Source organism: Xyrauchen texanus, chromosome 49 (genome assembly GCF_025860055.1).
Source record: "Xyrauchen texanus isolate HMW12.3.18 chromosome 49, RBS_HiC_50CHRs, whole genome shotgun sequence".
NCBI classification, from domain to species: Eukaryota; Metazoa; Chordata; class Actinopteri; order Cypriniformes; family Catostomidae; genus Xyrauchen; species Xyrauchen texanus.
The window spans coordinates 3,840,898-3,861,020 of NC_068324.1; the positions used below are offsets into that span (position 1 = coordinate 3,840,898).

At 38.6% G+C, this 20,123-nt stretch overlaps 1 protein-coding gene across 2 annotated transcripts in view; it reads right to left on the minus strand.

Annotated features, from left to right (window-relative positions):
* Positions 1–19,705, minus strand: part of LOC127640652 (protein shisa-like-1a) — a 41,941-nt gene extending 22,236 nt beyond the window's left edge. For both annotated transcript variants that reach the window (XM_052123339.1, XM_052123337.1), the window contains exon 1: positions 19,504–19,705. The gene's annotated coding sequence lies outside the window, so the exon portion shown is untranslated. The remainder of the gene's footprint in view (positions 1–19,503) is intronic.
* Positions 19,706–20,123: the final 418 nt, after the last annotated feature.

Sequence of the window (20,123 nt, forward strand, 5' to 3'; positions counted from 1 at the left end):
GTTGCTAGAGTTTGTGCTCAAAACAAGATTGTATGAATTTCCTCTCTTGATCTTAGTCACTTGAAGTGAAGTGGGGTTCCTCGACAGTTGGCTTGCAAAACATGAACTTGCATTGTCAAAGCTTTAGTTTGTTTCACACGGAAAGAACTGAGTGTCTTTGTGCGTCAGTACTGATGTAGAGTATATGTAAAGTTTTAAAGTGAACAAGAAACTGCGTTCACAGCCCATTTTACTTCCATCGTCTGATATATTTCTTAGGGAAATAGGATATTCAATGAGGAAAAAGTGGAGGGCGGAACGTAACGAAATCCAAGGAAATTGATGGGAAATGGTCTGCACTTATATAGCGCTATTTTAACCTTAGCAGTTGCTTTACACTGTGACTCATTCACCCATTGACACACACACACACACACACACACACACACACACACACACACACACACACACACACACACACACACACACACACACATACATCAATGACAGCAGAGCTGCCATGCAAGACACTAGCCTGCCATTGGGAGCAACTTGGGGTTCAGTATCTTGCCCAAGGACATTTCGGCATATGGAGTCATGTGGGCCAGTAATCGAACCGCCAACCCTGTGATTAGTGGCCAACCTGCTCTACCACCTGAGCCACAGCCGCCCCAACAATTTGATTGAGTTGTAAAAAGTGTAACATACAAGAATGGAGCCAGGTGTTTCAAAAATAAGAGGGATTTGTGATGTCAGACGAAAACGAAAGTCATTTCAGAGGCGAAACAAGTTATTACATTTAGACTAAAAGATTACAAAGACATTTTTCTATGAAATAGTGTGCATTAAAATGTAAATAGTACATTTGTTACTTCATTTTGAATTTAAAAACAAATTTCATGCTGTGTACTTTCTTAATAATTGTCCATGGTCTTATTGTGCATGATAGACAAAAATGTTAGTTTCATATATTATTTTTCATATTATCACCTCTGTAATGTCTATATTGCGGACATAAAAATATGAACCAATCGGAACCCTGAAGGGAAAAATCAAGCACCCCCCTTTTGATATTTTGTTTCACTTCACGTCACATTACAGAAGTTAAATGTGTTTCAGATTTCGACTCATGCTGCCTTTAACGTGAATGTTCAGTGTGCTGAAAAAACTAGATGTAGTTAACTAGTTGTTTGGTGTAGTTAAGAACTTGTTAAGAATCATAAAAAATCCTCTAACACACAAGTTTGTGAGGTACAAAGCTAAGGCTTAAGATGATGATCATAAACAGACGTTACACAGAAATGTCAGGAAATTGTACCGGAAACGTTTTTAAATATTTATATTTAACTTTAATCTAAGTCAACAGTTACTAAACTGATATTTACCTAAATCCAGAAATAATTACAATATTTCAAAGGAACATTCTAATCAGCTCTTCAAATGATTAATAAATCAACTAATAAAACGCAGAGGCTAATAACATGCTTAATTTAGGCAGCCTTTATCTCTGTGCCAGTATTTAAATGTTCAAAATGAAATATTGAATGCGTCAGCTGTCTTCATGAGAACACTTACGCCGAAAGGCTTACCGCGGCTTTCCGATGATTATGAACGGAGCGAGAACAAGGCGAGAACGTCATGTAATATTTTTAGCATTTTAATTTGGTGTTGAGTGTCAGATTGTGACACATTTCTCCTTTAAAACAGAATCCTTATCTCGCTACTGTTCATTTCTGTCTGGTGAAGATTTCTCACCAAAAACATGCATGTTTCCTTCATTGCTTCACAGTGGATCTTTATCAGAGGAACATATAAATACTGAATGTAGAAGTTTATGTGCATCCATGCATTATATGAGATGAGTATGCTCACAAACAGTTACCATGGTAACCATCATTTCTGCCAAAATTCTTAGCTACTACAGTTAAAACTAAAATACAGTTTAAAAATGTATGGCTGGAGCCACATTGACAGCCCAATTTCTCTGGGATGTAACACAATAGGGCCTTGTAAATACAGATACAAAAATGAAAGTTTGTTCTGAACCAGAATCTAAAAGGATATTAAGATATCTTCAATAATTCTGGAGTTACAGGCACTCCAACTTTGGGAAAATCAGCACAAAAATCGCCCCCTCCCATTTTTAAACTCATGCCATTGGCATATAAAGCATCCAGTGGTGCTGAAGTCAACTGATTTAAGTAATAGACTTGCCTATGTCTGTGTAAAAATTAAATATCGGCACTGCCATTTTTCTAAGGTTCCTTTTTTTACCTGTGGTTTTGCCCCAAAATCATAGAAGAAAATTGTTTCCCGCAGAATAATGATAACTCCTTAAATATTGATCCATTGCACTTAATAGTTTGGCTATCATCACTATTTATGTTTATATTTCACCAGTGAAAACAAAAATCCAGGGACGTCTGGTTCAGTTGACACGTAATGATCCTTTGATATTCTTGTCCTAGATTTCTCGGGTCCCTCCAGCAATGTAAATCTTTGGGATTTGGCCCAATTTATCATCCATTGGGCAACAAGTCTGTTCGCTAAGAAATGTTTACATTTACATTTATGCATTTGGCAGACGCTTTTATCCAAACACTTATTACAGGGACAATCCCCCCGAAGCAACCTGGAGTTAAGTGCCTTTCTCAAGGACACAATGGTGGTGGCTGTGGGGATTGAACCTACAACCTTCTGATTACCAGTTCAGTGTTTTAGCCCACTACACCACCACCAATCTCATGTTAGTCTCATGTATTTTAGTGGAAAATATAGTCTACTGTAAATCAGTGGTTCTCAACCTTTTTTACCCAACACTACTTTGCTCTCAACGCCCTCGTTGAGAAACCTTGGTTTGTAAATTGTAAGGATTATCTTCCTTCTAGTCTGGTAAATCTTGGGGGTTTTTGTGTGAACAAATTAAGCATTCCCCCTAATGTCCTGTTTTCCCATTGTGTTGTTCTAAATCGGTCGGTACCACCCATTTCCTCCAGTATTGCAGCTTCTTTGTCCTCTTTGAAGATAATTTCGTGTGATTAAGCATAGCTCCTAAATTTGTCATAATTACTGTGGTGTGTCACTTTACATTCTTAACCATCTAAGCATAAAATCGGTTGCATTGATTGACTTTAGCTTAATGCTACAGCAAACGCCATCCATCACAAACACGACAATGTTTTGAAGCCCTTGTTGTCACGACGGCCCTAAACTGTTGTCTAACCACTTTTCTACACTCCACTGTTCTACACTCCAAAATTAACCTGCAGAACAAGTAAGCAAAACACCCACCCATCCACACAAGCTAATGTGTGTTATCCGCATTTGCTAATATATAAATAAACCTGAACAATATAGCGTTGACATCTCTCGATGTGGTGGGACTTTTTCAGAACCGCTGATGTTCGTGTCACTGGCCTATTGCATATTTGCCCTCCATTTGTGTGCGGGACCAAATGTCACATCTGTGCGGAGTGTAATTTACGTCCAGTGACTGACTTATTATAAGCATCTCTATTAGCATAACTTTTGTGACTGCGCTGACTTTTGCATCAAGAGTTTGACCTTCCATACTGATGCGTTTGACCAGACCAAACTTTAGTACTGATGGATGTAGCCTGGAACAAATATTGGCTTGCCACATGTTGCACCTTGCCAGTGCCTGGTGAACCTAACAAATTCACTCGCTCTCATTGAAAGAAAGTCATATGGATTTTGAGTAACACGATGCCACAATTGATTTTTTATTTTATTTAGTAGTGACTCCCTGCCAGTCACTACAATGGCAATCAATGTACATAGATATACCAGATATTGACTACAATGTCTATATAAACCGGTTTCGATTGCATTACATGTGAAAGACAGAATGGACAGAATACATCAGAATTGGGTGCAGTTGTTGTAAAATAAATGTTAGAATAATTTTGACCTCTGCAAAACAAAGATCTTTACATTGGTCGTGCACGAGGCCTGTCAAGTTACATAAACACTTTATTAGCACTTTCATATAGTTACAAAGAGGGCCACTTTGCAAACTCCCAAACAAAACTTTAACAAGCCAGAAAATCTGCCCTGAGACCAAACACTCTTGCGTTTAAAGTCGTCCAACCACTGGAGTGGAAACATATCTTCATTCACCCACACGTATGTCTGTCAGATGAGAAATGAGATTACACCTCAAAGAGACGCGCTCTGCACAAAAGCGTTTTTCTAATTCAGTTAGATGTTCTTCTCTTTTGTTGTTGAGTAAATTGACTAATTTGTCATTCAGAAGATGCTTTTATCCAAAGAAACTTGCAGTGCATTTATTTAAGGGACAATCTGTATGGAGTGATCTGATTTTAAAGGGATAGTTCACCCAAAAATGAAAATTCTCTCATTATTTGCTCAACCTCATGATATTGCGGATGTGTATGACTCTCTCTTCAGCAGAACACATTTGAAGAAAAATGGAAAAATATCTCAGCTCAGTAGGTCCTTAAAATGCAAATGGATGGTGATCCAACCTTTTGAAGCTCCAAAAATCACAGACAGTCATCATAAACGTCATCCATATGATTAAATTAATGTCATCGAAAGCAATATGATCATTTTTGGCGCCAAGAATATCAGTATTTAAGTAGTTTTTAACTATAAAGCAACGCTTCTGGTCATTCACAAAGGGCTGAGTTCACGCGGTCTTTCGTGTGACGTATTCGCATTGACATGTTACGGATGTAATCTCACGATTTTCTCTCGGTTGAGGCATCCAGGATAAGCACACAAATACACAAGTAAACAAAAGGATACAAATACAGATCTAAACCAAAACCAAAACCAAAACCAATGAAGCTTCTGTACTGCGTTACTGCCATGAAAATGCAGTTCCGTATGTTACGTTTACATTTTACATTTATGCATTTGTGCAGACTCTTTTATCCAAAGCGACTTACAGAGCCCTTATTACAGGGACAATCCCCCCGGAGCAACCTGGAGTTAAGTGCCTTGCTCAAGGACACAATGGTGGTGGCTGTGGGGATCGAACCAGCAACCTTCTGATTACCAGTTATGTGCTTTAGCCCACTATGACACCACCAATTCTATATATGTTACGTTTTTTCAACACGATTGCACATTTGCAATGCGTTGTCCAAGCATTTGTGTCTGATTTGTTGCCTGAGGCCCAAAACATACTTTACGCAAGTACGCATACACAAATGCGCTTGCTTGGCTAACACATGGCGTAACAAACCTCAGTAGTGGAGGGGCCGATAGAGTTACCTTCAAAAGTCTGTGCCATTTAAACTGGATGTGTTATTATTCAGGTAAGTTGCTATTAATATATACTGACTTAAACTTACTTGCTCAACAGTATTCTCTTCAAACTGTTGTTCACCATGACGGTTAACTTGAAAGAGAAATCTCACCGTTGAAGCGGACTTCTATACTAATGACTGCTATAGCGCCCCTTGAGGCAACGGTGAGAATGCGTTCTGCCTTCAGTAAAACTCTTTTTAGTTTAAAAGGCCACTTTGCATGACTAAATATTAAATATCAAATATGATTTGATTGGCTGTGATTATGTCACATAAGGGAAGCAGTTTTTTGCAGACAAAGGACTTGTACAGACTGCCATTAAAAACCTGATTTTTGCATATCCAGATTGTATCCAGTTTTTGATAGTCTAGACAGCAAAAAAATACTTCAAATATATTGTCTCCGATTTTTTTCAGATGCGTCTCAGTCGTGACGCTCTGGCTGCTCAATTCGGATTTGAAATGGTCTTTTGCGTCACTCTTAACACGACACACAATGATGACGTTGTGCACAGAACATCACAATATTTACCAGTCGTTGAGTTTGTCTTGTGCGACGGAGGAGTTTTGCACCGTGACTTGACAAGTCGAATTTTTGGAGAGCGAGATGATGCACATGTACGCCTACGTCATTACCAAAGCAACCCATGCAGATAGGTTGGTTATGTCTGAATGCGCAAATCTGATTTGATCACTTGCAATTAATAGTGCGGACAGTCAGCCTGAAAAGATCTGTTTTGACAAATAATCAGATCTGCCTGCAGTCTGAACATAGCCAAAGTGTGTTTGTACCTGTCGCTGAAAACGTAGAAATTTGAATGTTTGGAAAACAAATCGGAAACATCAACGTTTTGAGATATGACAGAACTGCGTTGGGCAAAACTGCTTATGTTTTTTTGTGTACATCTGGTTCATCCACAGTGCTTATTAAAATCATTTTTCACATCTAACAAAAGTTAATCTCAATCGACAGCATTTATTGCGCAATGTTGACAACAAAAAAATACATTTGGACAACAAAATCTACACTTATGGTACTTCAATGGAAGTGAATGAGGCCAATCCTTAAATGTGAAAACACTCACAAGTTTCAAAAGTATAGCCACAAGACATAAACAATATGCGTGTTAACATGATTTTAGTGTGATAACATCACTTAATAACCTTTTCTATATAGATACTTTGTTTCCATGACGATGTAACAATGTAAAACCCTAAAACTACCACAAAAAAATTATTAAAACATCATATATAGCTCAAATAATACACCAGTTTTATCAGAAAAATGTATGTAAATGTGCTTATAAAATTATAAGCATCAAATTTCTGCATTTATGCCCTCCATAAATTGGCCCCCATTCACTTCCACTGTAAGTGCAAATAATTTTTTGTTGTAATCAACATCATTCCACAAATGCTTTGCAGATGCAGAATTGTTTTGAAGAAAATGGCTTATTTAATTTTTTTAATCTGATACATTCACAGTCCATATCAATAGCGGAGGCTGCATGACTCGTTTTGCAACATTTATTCTCATGCAAAACAAGGGTTTCCAATAGCAACAGATCAAGTCTACAGGTAGAGCTCAAACTTCATTAAAGCATAGCTGCCGTGCTGAATATCTGCCTTAAACCTCCTGTTCTCGTCTTCACCCTGAGGATTTCATCTCGAACACCTCCCTCTCTCCACGCTCTAGAATTAAACCCGGAATATCTTCCCCGTGTCATTATCTAGTGGTGACAGAAATACTCATACAGTGGGGAGATTTCTAATGAAAGCCAGCTGTGTTTAATAGGTGGAATTTATGAAATGACAGGGATCTAGAGAACAAATTATTCCACAGCATAATACAGGAGCGCCGTCATTGCTCTTCCTCCCTAGCAAGTCAAACAGGCTCACTGTGCGAGAGAATGCAAGCTATTATCAGACTTTCTAAGAGGATTCAGTGGGCCACAGCCATACATGGAGAATTCCTATAATTCAGAGAGGATTTTAGAGAGCAATTGCTGATCTGGAATAAGGAATCTTTCTTTTATACTAGTTTTAGTTTTTAATGGTCTTTTAGGCAGAAAACGTCAAGGCTAGGATATACTTAGTTTTTCAATGGATTTCTATATGATTGTTCAAACATGCATGTTGTTTAGTCAAGTCAAGTCAAGTCAAGTGGTTTTTATTGTCGTTTCAACCTACAGTTAGTACAGTACACAGCAAAACGAGACAACGTTCCTCCAGGACCATGGTGCTACATAAAAACAACAAAGGACCAACACAGGACCACATGAGACTACACAACGAAATAAAATACCTATATAAAATACCTATATATACCTATATAAAGTGCACGTGCAAACATGTGCAAAGTACGGGACAGTACAACAAATGTCTGACAATGAACAGGACAATAGACACAGTGCAGCGCCGACCAGTACTCAGTAGTGCAAAAAGATGACAGTTTCTAAAAATGTAAACATAACATACTATAAGATAGTGTTCTATGCACATAGCAGTTATTGAGGTAGCAGACAGTTATAAGTGACAGTAATTAAAGTGCAACTCAGGACACGTGTGTGTGTGTGTGTCAAACCAGTCTCTGAGTATTTAGGAGTCTGATGGCTTGGGGGAAGAAGCTGTTACACAGTCTGGCCGTGAGGGCCTGAATGCTTCGGTACCTCTTGCCAGACGGCAGGAGGGTAAAGAGTTTGTGTGAGGGGTGTGTGGGGTCGTCCACAATGCTGGTTGCTTTGCGGATACAGTGTTTTTTGTAAATGTCTTTGATGGAGGGAAGAGAGACCCCAATGATCTTCTCAGCTGTCCTCACTATCCTCTGCAGGGCTTTGCGGTCCGAAACGGTGCAAGTCCCAAACCAGGCAGTGATGCAGCTGCTCAGGATGCTCTCAATAGTCCCTCTATAGAATGTAGTGAGGATGGGGGTGGGAGATGTGCTTTCCTCAGCCTTCGAAGAAAGTAGAGACGCATAACTAACCCAGATTAACCCATACTTTTTTTTGGTAATCAAAATTATGCCACAAATGTTGTCGATTTACCTTCACTTGTATTGAACCTGCATTATTACTTACATTTACATTTATACATTTGGCAGATGCTTTTATCCAAAGCGACTTACAGTGCACTTATTACAGGGACAATCCCCCCGGAGCAACCTGGAGTTAAGTGCCTTGCTCAAGGACACAATGGTAGTGGCTGTGGGGAACGAACAAGCAACCTTCTGAATACCAGTTCTGTGCTTTAGCCCACTATGCCACCACCACATGATATCAAAGTTGGTCCCATTTACTTTATTAACAAACCTGTTTCCTCTTTTCACAATCCAACCAATTCCTTAATGGGAGTTTTACTTGAAAATACATCAGATTACAGCGGTAATGGCTTGTGACAGTTGTTTGTGTACTTAACCTCTTCTACTCTGCAGGATTTTTGGGCTGCTGCCTGAAATTTTTTATTTAAAAACTCCCTGTTCACACATGCAATGGACAAATTTCATAAAAATTTTATAATTTTACAGATATCCCACTATATTTAAAAAAAAATGATTGCAATAATTAATAAATAATATTGTATATGTTCACAATTCTATGGCAGATATGATTTTTTTGGGTGTAATTATTTTTTAAATCATTTACGTCTTAAGTTTAAAAGCATGCCATTTCAAACGTCTTATTTTATTCCATTGGATGGCAGCAAGTACTAGAAAAATATATATTTCCTCTTTCACCTTCCATCACATTATACTGATCTGAAATGTAGGTGGTGCTCTAATGCATTTTAGACTTCACCCATAGACAACCAGTCTTTTTTTGTGTGTGTGATGAGAAGCATCCACTCTGTTTTGTTGAATATCTTGGCTTCTGAGTCATCTAAAAGCTAGGTGTCATTGGAAAGCAGAGAATCCCCTCTTTTCAATGATGTGTAATAGTTCATATTCTACAGATGGGAACCTATTTTGCCTATGATTTGTTGCTAATATGTTTTCTACCTGATTCTAAGCTTTCAAATTATACCACATATGCCTAACTTATGCTTCAAGGGACTTCAGTGTTTTAAATGTTAAAACGGCTTGCCATAGCACCTCCACGTAGAGTTTAAGAGCTTAAAGTAGTGACGCTACTAACATAACTGCGTTTTTCAGTAGAGTGGCTGTAGATTAGCTATTTCCACTGTTGAATACATCGTGTAGCAATGTAGTGCCACAAAACACTACATTTGTCACATTGTACAGTGTCATTTTAGAGAGTCTGTGCTTTCAGACAGAACATATCCATGAACTAGTTCACATAAACGATTCACTGATGCACCGATTTAAAGGGTCTTTGCCTTCTTTTAAGCTAAATATTTAGCCAATTGCTGCTGTTTTTTTATGTTGATTGTAAGTAGTTTTTAACCCGAGATATTGTTCAAAACTGGATGCTATTTCCTTAAGTTGTGAAATACTCTTTTGAGGGAAGCAGAATGGGTCTTCCTTCAAAAACTAAACCCAGTTGAAGGTTAACGCCGCCCCGGTGACAGTGAATCTGCTTTGGTGCTCCGCAGGGAATTCGGAAAAGCACAGAGTCTATCTAACACTCATCACACACACAATCACACCGCAGAAAGCTCTTGGGATCACAGATATGATAGACCCACTCTTCTTATCTAAAGCTATTTGTTTAGTTTTGGCTCTGGCTGCAGTTTTGTTGGGTTTGTAGTTGTATTTCCTGACAGCAGCCCATAAATAACTCCTGACCTAGTGACACACAGCAGGGTTGGCATCTCTGGAATGGTATTTGACTGGACAGTTTCTTTTCAATGCTATAAAAAGAAATGTAAAGAGGAAACAGTGCACTGTGAATTAAACCAAGGTTGGGCGAAGATTTTAAGGAATATCCCAGGTTCAAAACAAGTTATGCTCAATCGAAAGCATTTGTGGCATTATGTTGATTACCACAAAAATGTATTTTATTTTGAAAAAAGCAAAAGTCTGGATTGCACTGAGGCACTTACAATAAAAGTGAATTGGGGCAAATTGAAAACATTAAAGTACTCACTGTTTCAAAAGTATAGCAACAAAACAAACAGTATGCCTGCTAACATGATCTTAGTGTGATAAAATGACTTATATCCGTAGTTAGTGTAGTTCTAGCGGGAAGACTAGCAGCTGTACATCATCGCACCATTAGCTGCGTAATTCCCAGCCAATCACATGTAAGCCATTGCTTTACAAGTCTGCTCACAATCTATCACATTGCTGTTTCAGTGTGCTAACACGGCAACCTCCACCACCCCACCACCACCAGTTGAGTCCCGTCCTGCACGGGGGTAGGCTCCTCGCCCCTGCCTTCTATCTCCGGCAGGATATGACGGTTCCGAGCACAACTTCTTCGGACCGCCAGGCGGGGCTTTTAAGCCAAAGAGAGATATTATGTTTCTGTTTTATGTTCATCAAATAAATGCCATCTTAAATCTCACTCAAGTCTGCGGGTCTTCCTGATAGAATTGCTATGATGAGGTAAACCTCCAAAAGTTGGTCCCCATTCACTTCCATTGTCAGTGCCTCAATGCCTCAATTTTTGCTTTTTAAAGAAAAGGAAGGATGGTATGAGAAGGAATATTTGGTAATCAACATTATGCCACCAATGCCGTTGATTAAGGTATTGAACCTCAATATGCAGAGACAACTACAGTATAAGGAATTTGTGGGTTGATTTCCCAGGAAAAGTGTATCTCAGGTGCTTTCAAATATCAGGTGCTTGGTGCATCATGACCAGCCTAAAAGAGCAATATTGTCTCAACCAATAATGTGAGTTTGGGGCGGGACTATCTGTTTGCCTGACCAATAACATGTTTGAAACCAATAGCAAGTTGCATACGGTGATTCTCCTTTAATTTGATTTACTTAAATTCCAATTCCAGTTACAATTCTGCATCTTGTTTGCAACCTCAATTAATTTTCAACTGAAATTCAGTCATTGAATTGGAATAAAATGGTATTTTCAATTAAATTCTGAATTAAAAAGTCCAGGAAATAAAATAACAACTTCTTATGACACATTAGTTACTCATAAACAAAGCTGTACAGGTGCATCTGTAAATCAGCATTGCTCTTGTGTTTGTGTTTACACACGATTCACAGCTATTAAAGGCTGCACATTAAACACAGATTTTTCACCCTGTGTTAACAAGGCTTGTGAAGTCTGGATAACCCTCATCCACCCCCACCCTCTCTCTGATTGTTTTCAGTGTAATACAGTAATGATTTGGTATATTAACTCGAGGAGAGATGCTCTGGAGAGCAGATCTTTCTGATGGGGGGCACTCGAAACGTAATGTGGGAATCAAACAATTAAGAATGCATTTATGAATACAGATTAGATTGCATTAACTTTGTGTGACTCAGAGCACTCTTAAATTGAATTTGTGTGTCTTCTACTAAAGCTAGGGCGCACTGAACAACTGCATCACGCACAGGTGGATGTTTGTTTTTCATACGCAGTTGATGCTTCGTTATTTCAATAGAAACCGTGTCTCTTATTTTTGTGCAGATTTAATTAATACAGGATGGCAGCAATTGCACTCTGGTGCTTTGTACATATTTTAATCACTTTCAAGGCCCGAAACGTGCTCTTAAGTATGTAAATACTGTAAGTGTGTTGTCCCATTGGAACATAACTGTCATGTGTTCTTGAGTTACTAAATGTCAGTACTCTAGGGGACGATAGTTACCCTCTTTAAAATGCCATTTTCTGTAAATGGACGTGTTGTTATTCAGATAACTAGCCATAAACATGCTGACATTAACTACTGTAGACTATTCAGCAAGGTTGCTCCGCCATGACAGTAATTGGCAGTACCGCCGCTCCCTAAATGCAGACTACGCAGAGTGCGTTGTGCACCAACTCACTAGGGGGGGGCACCATCTTACCTTAGGAGGGCACCAGAAAGTCCACCGACTGCCCTTACTCACATGTTATACGTTAATCGTGGACTCGAAAGCAGTTGCCGAACACAGATGATCGCTCCGCCCTCGTATTACGTGAACCCCTCTACAATTTGGCATGCTCTATTCCCACCGCTAACTAGGTCCTCGTGGTGGCACGGTTACACACCTCAATCTTATCATGTGGCTCGCAGTGCATGACACCATGGAGACTCGCAGCATGTGGAGGCTCATGCTATTCTCCATGATCCACGCACAACTTACCACACGCCCCATTGAGAGCGAGAACCACTAATCATGACCACAAGGAGGTTACCCCATGTGACACTACTCTCCCTAGCAACCGGGCCAATTTGGTCACTCTTGTCGCTCAGCACGCCCTAGATTCAATCTCGCTACTCCAGGGGTGGTAGTCAGCGTCAATACTCACTGAGCTACCCGGACCCCCTGTTTATACATTTTAAAGGGTTACAAAGACTAGTTGAAATCATTGTCTGTGGTAACTGACAGCATTCGACAGAGCGTTAAATTGAAAATGACCCCGAATATTTCATTAAGAACAGAGGACTTTGACTTGAGACTTATAAACTGAACTCTGTTCTTTTGAACGATAATAATGGGTTTCCGCCTGTCATTCTGATAATCTATTAAGGGGTCTTTATGTCGTCCATTAGACAGGAAACAATTAGCTGCAACGTCGCAATTAAGGGTCTCGCAAATGAAAGGACGACTAATACTGAAACTTGCCATAATGCATCAACAATGCTTTTAGTAGGATGCGGGCAGATAAGAGGTCTGGTCTAATGTTTTGACCCCGCGTTCTGCCAGGAACAGACCTTTATAACTATCCCTATTTAACGTCGTTAGAGAAAAAGAGCCATTAAAATAAGGCTTCTTGCTTTTAAAATGTTACAAAATGATACAGTTGAAATGTTGATACTAATCAATTTCCTGAATGGACTGTGTGGCTGAAAACATCTGATTCGCTTGCCGGGAATCAAGATAATGTAACAGATAGCAGGAGTCAAGATATCTGATCGGAAAACCATCTCGGCATTCACTGTGAGCTGCTACATAATGGATGGTGATGGTTTAAGAAGCCTGTACTTTCCCTCACAGAGAAGAAATACATGACAGGTAGAATCATGATGATATAAATGGCTTCTAATGGTTTTCTAATGCATATTCAGGATGAGGCACTTCAGGGCTTTTGGCGTCATTAGTAATTCATAAATTATAATAGAGAAATGTACTGTAGGTCATGACAAATGTCAGTCTTAAAGATCATGCTTACATTTCGAAAACAATCCAAGCAAAGTCTTATATGCTCAATCCTTATACATTTACATGTATGCGTTTTGCATACGCTTTTATCCAAAGCAACTTACTGCATGTTTAATCTATACTTTTTCTCAGTATGTGCTTTCACTTGGAATTGAACCAATGGCCAACGTGTTCCAAGTGCAATGTTCAATGCGTATCTCAGCAGTTTTGAGGTTAAATGTCTACTGTGTTGTGCTAAAAGTGAGTTAAATGTTCTTCCAAACAGATGAGGTATTTTAAAGTAAACTCAAAAATGCTCTTTTGAGTTTCAAATCAACAAAACCGACCTCACTACCCTCAACCTTAAACCTAAACCTAACCGATAGTGTCAATAAAAACTACCTGGTCTCATATAATGAATTCTACTCTACATACATTTTTGCATATTGACTTTTACGTGCAACTTTCTACGTTTCGCTGCATTTTCTGGAGAAATGAACACTAGAGGCGCTACAACAACTGCGTTTTAATCATTGTCACACACATTTGCTGTACAATTGCTGATTATGACTTTATGAACACAATTTTTCGCTCTATTACTCTTAGACTTCTATGTTATGATAAAAAATACTTTAATGCATGATTTGAAAAACTACATTTTAACATTTGTAGTAAAGACCCACCTATATACTGTATATACACACACTTATTCTGTTATGAATAGCTTGCTTGGTAGCTCCCCTGATAGAGTGTTGGACTTTAGTCTTGACAACCGTGGTTCGAGTCAAGCCAAAGACGCACAAATGTGGTAGTGACACGAAATGAAGTGGTTGTTTCAGCACATGCTTTTCATTTCATTTGCATTCGAAAAAACCTAACATCGGTTGGGTTTACTTGTTGGTTAAGGGCAAGAATATCTGTTTTGTTTAACTCTCATTTATCTTTTACGACACTGTTGGTTAGGTTTAGGGTAATGTTTTAGGTGTGGGAGGTACATTTTACTATGTAAAACCTCCATTTAAAATTCACCTAAAATTGTCTGATTACAACCTCATTTTTCTTGGTTTTGGCCCCCCGCTGGACATTTCACTTGAAAACTGCAGTAAAACGCGTAACGAAGCACGTCATTTTAGTTTTGCAGTGCTCAAGTAAATTTAATAAGATCAGGCTGCAAAAACAATCAAATTTGAGATGAAGCACACAATTGCTGAAGCAACCACGTTATTTTGTGACACTTTCGAGTCACGTATCGAATCTCGGGCTCTTCAGGACTCGTATCCTGGTCCTTACCATCACAAGTGCAATGCTCTATCAGTTAAGCTACTGCACCTTTTGTTTGCTCTTGAGCAAGCTTGTGAATGTAGTTTGCTATTGTAATGTAGTTTAATGACAATCTGCTGTTTTACTCTTTGTGATTTGCGGGAAAGGAAATCAAAGTCATTGTTTTAGCACCACTAGTGTTTCACCAGGAAACTGCCACGATATGAACAACGTGCCATATAAAAATCATATTAACGTGATTCTACAAGACCAAGTTGCTATTACTCTAACATGTGGAAATGGTCAAATAATGAGTAATGCAGGTAAGTCCAGACTGGATTTCTGGAAACCAGAAGGTATGTTTGGACAACTGTGGAAATGTGATAGTTTGGTTGTCATGAATACTGTTTTGATTAGCTGAAATGTTGACTAGTGTCCACCCCAAACTTGATCTGTCGATTCACTCTCAGGGTTCTGTGTTTCCCATACTGTGTCTGCGTGTGTGTGTGTGTGTGTGTGTGTGTGTGTGTGTGTGTGTGTGTGTGTGTGTGTGTTTATTGTTCATTATCTTTGGCAATTAGAGTCTAAGCTGTGGGTTCTAAATGGACCGGAACGTTCTATTAGGTCCTTTTGGCCAAAGGACCTGTCATCGTTATATGTTGTTCCAAACTGGAATGACTTTCTTTGTTCCATGGAGCACAATAGGAGATGCTAAAATGTTCAGCCTTTGGAAAAAAGATGCCATGACTGAGACTAACATACCACTTAAAGGAATATTCCGGGTTCAATAAAAGTTAAGCTGAATCGACAGCATTTGGGGATTATTAAATATATGGCTATTTGATATAACCGCGGTTATTTGAGATGACCGCGATTATTTTGCACTTCAAATTCCAATAACATTTTAATGCCCAAATGAAGGAATTTAAAGCAATTATATAAATGCCATCAACGGCACATTTGTGTGTCATTCAGCTGAACTCCGACTCTTTTGCTTCATGAGATTTAAAATGTTTTACTATTGCATTATATACAAATAGAATAGACAAGTTGAATTATTTTTCGTTGTAATCAACATTATGCCACACATGGCATCAGTTAAGGGTGAGTTATGATGATCGACTGTCTCTCTCACCTCTCTGAGCCCTTGAAGAAGCTTTTAACCCCAGAACAACTCCAGCAGGACCATCCCTGCACTTAGTGTCCTATAAGTCACTTTAGATGATAAAAGCCACAGCTAAATGGATAGGGACTGAGATATATACTTATATCTATTCTCCTCCCAGCACACACACACACACACACATTTCAAGGGCAAAAAAGCAAGGAGTCCAATTTGTAATTTAGCTTGTTTATTCTAAACAACAATATATTGACTCGTCTTCTTCTAATGTCCTATCTATCTGTCTATCTGTCTATCTGCCTGTCTGTCTGTCTGTCTATTTGTCTGTCTATCTGTCTGTCTGTCTGTCTGTCTCAGTGGATACTGTATGTGTTTTTGGATGACTACTGTGTGGCTTTGTGGTTAATTAAAGGGAATAACGCGCTGTCCTTCAGCACATGAGACTCACGCTGAGAAGTTGATGAAAACTTCAGTGCTAATTACATCACAAAATTCATAGAAGAAAACAGTGTGATAAAACAACTGCAATAACAGATTGGCAATCACTCGCGCATTAATTCACTCCTGGCTGCTTTATGGATGTATTGGGCAGAAGGTGTGATCCGAGTACCAAGGTGTTTGTTTTCTGTCTGTTTCCATGTTTTATTGATGTTAACACTCTAATAGGTGATTAATAATTCATCCAGTCATTTCTGTCTAAATGAGATGCTTCAGAAAAAAGCAAAGCTCCTAATCTGACTATTAATGAACATCACATCTCGTGGACTGATTGCACTGTTCCACTCAGGAACACAATTTATTCAACTAATACACCAGGTTCCTTTTGTTTTTCATGCTTTTTTGCACATGTAATCACAAACACACACATTTCAGTGTAAACCCTATCATTAAAGCTCACACACAATGCTGGAACACAGAAATGTCCCTTTTGTATTCTTGGAAGACAACCAACACCCCTGTTCCCGTGTGTGCGTGTGTGTACGTGTGTGTGTGTGTGTGTGTGTGCGTGTGTGTGTGTGTGCGTACGCACTGTCGAGCTCTCAAACGTGCCTGTTTCTAAGTTACCAGCTTGGCTCCATTTGCCATTGTAATTGCAAAGCACCTACACTTATGGTACATTTGATGGCACTGTACCATGATTGCCATATTCGCATTCCATTGAACTTAAAAGTACTGCAAGGTACTTCAAAGAATACATAATGGTAATCTTACATAATAGCAGTAGCAATAGCAATAGTGTAAAATAGTATTGTGAAAAAACAAAACAAATGGCATTGGTGCAGTAGTACCATGGTCAATAACATGGTGTTAATGATATTACTATGGTAACACTAACATTAATAAAATATTGTGTAAACAGTACAATGGCCCAAAATGCATGGTATTACTAAAGTAATACAAAAAATAGGTTAACATATTATACCATGACCAAAAACATGGAATTACTGTTATTAGGCTACTAGGGTAATATGGTAACATGTTTAAAATTACGGTATTAGCATAGAACAATGGCCACTATAGTATTGGCGTAAAAGTAACATGGGCAAAAACATGGGTTACTGTTATTACTATGGTAACATTTAAAAACAAATATATGGAATTAACATTAGAGTAAAATGGTATTGGTATTGGTAATGGTATTACTAAGGTAACACAAAAAATATGGTGTTTAGGTCCTAATTCTATGTCCAAAAACATGATATAACTATATTAAAATATAAAATGATGGTAATACTAAGGCTAATACTATTATTACTATGGTAACACAATGGTAACACCTTCACAAATATGGTAATAACATAACAAGTACCACGTCCAAAGAAATCATGGTATTACTATGGTGACACCAAAAAACTCTGTATTTAGTATAATGACCAAAATAAAACAAAAGTAATGGCATTACTATGGTAACACTAAACAATTATTGCATTATATTATAATGCCATGGCCAAAAACACTCTAAAATGATGGGTTAATATAGTACCATTGCCAAAAAAATCACTATGGTAACACGATGGGAACATGTGAAAGATATAGTATTACCATAGTACTATGTCCAAAAATCAAGGTATAACTGTTACCATGCCAACAAATCATGGTATTAATATGGTAACACACAAAAAATAGTATTAACATGGTATCATTGCTATGGTAACACATGGGTTTGATTCCCAGGGAACACACAAACTGATACAATGTATACCTTTAGATAAAAACGTCTGCCAAAAGTGTTAATGTAAATATTGTGTGTCTCTCTGTTTTATTCTCTATTTGTGTGTCTTTGTCATTTGGCTTTTGACCACTGAGGTGATTGTTTGTGTCGGATGTGGGGGTTAATGTTGGAAAAGTTATGATTTCATGTGGTTTGATTATGCATTTTCTGTTGTGTCTATTTGTTTTGCTGCATGGAATCAATAAACATTGTTTATAACAAAAAATATATATATTGTGTGCGCCTCAATCAGCTCCCTAGTTCAGTAGTCAGGGCACTGATCAGGGAGTCTGCCGTCTCAAATCAATGAAGCACTGAAACGTTCGCTCCCTAAAAATTCCCAGAATGCACCGTAAAACCAGACTGCATCGTTGCTCACTATGTTCTTTCACCAGAAATGTCGTCACATCTTCTTAAGTCTCTCAAGTCATTAAAAGACGAGCACAAGAATAAATCTATGAAGTCAAAGCCTTATTTTGTTTTAAAGAGATACTGTTCGTAATGTCTTTCATCCATAATGACCATGAAAGGCAGACAATCTTTTAAATATTAGAATAGTTAGAAGTAGATTAAAAATGCTCTCATTCTTTCACAATAGCACTATACGTTTGGATATTTACAATGAATATGCATTACAGAAAAATTGTTGATTAATAACAGCTGCATTTCAACGTGCAATCTTGTTACGACGTAGGGAGCTCATTGACATGCAGCAATTGTATAAACTTATGGTGTAATGGCCAAAAAACCTGGTATTACTGGTATAAATGTGGTAACACGTAAAAAAGATGGTATTCATTTATTGTACCATGGGCAAAAACATGGTATTACTATGGTAAAATCTATGGTATTAACATAGTACTACTATACAACAAAAAAACAACAACATGGTAGGACCATGGTACCATATAGAGTAAAACATGGTTGTTTTTTGGGGGGGGGAAATAATAATCAAAACGTGATAATCAATGCACCATGTAAAAAAACAAACAAACATGGTATTACTGTAGTATCATGCCCCAAAACCATGCTAAAATCATGTCTAAAATTCATGGTAATCCATAATACCATGTCCAAAGATCCTTACATAACTATAGTACCACATCCATAAACCCCTGGTACTTTTTTACTAAGGAAAAGCAATGACTGACATGTCTCTGTCTCACTTTCTTTAAAACCACATTCACCCACAAGAAAGCAAACACAAATCCCGCACCTGATAAGAGAGAGTCAGCTAGATTGATAAAGAGGTGAGAGAGACAGAATAAACAGTTCCTCAGTTCTCTGATGTCTAAATGTATGGCAATGACCCACACACTAAACAAACTAAAGCTAAACAAAGTCTCTTTTCCATCTGTGGGAATACAACTGGCTTTCAACGGCTCTGGAGAAATACTAGTTGCTTTCCTGCTTAATCAAAAACAGCAGTGGCACTCACCTCTGTTTCCTTGGGTGGGGGAATCCCTTTCAGAAAGAAATCCCTTCTCACTCTTTTTTCTCTCGGTCTGTCTCAGTTTGTCTTTTGTTGCCCCTCAAACACTTTTACAGCAAGCTGGGTGGTCGTTGACACAGAGTTCATCCTGGTAAGCCAGAGTCCCTTGATGTGTCAAAGAGCCAAATCTGCAGACCTCACTGATGAATCCAAGAGCTCCAACTGGTGAGAGAGAGAGAGAAAGAGAGAGTACAATGAGAGAGGGAGGGGAAGGTAAAAACCAGTACCCAGAGACCAACTGAATGAGAGAGAGAGAGAGAGAGAGAGGGAAAGAAAGAGAGAGAGAGAGAGAGAGGGAGGGAGAGAGAGAGAGAGAGAGGGAGGGAGGGAGGGAGAGAGAGAGAGAGAGAGAGAGAGAGAGAGAGGGAAAGAAAGAGAAAGAGAGAGAGAGAGAGAGAGAGAGAGAGAGAGAGAGAGAGAGAGAGAGAGAGAGAGAGAGAGAGGGAAAGAAAGAGAGAGAGAGAGAGAGAGAGGGAGAGAGAGAGAGAGAGAGAGAGAGAGGGAAAGAAAGAGAGAGAGAGAGGGGGAGGGAGGGAGAGGGAGAGAGGGAGAGAGAGAGAGAGAGA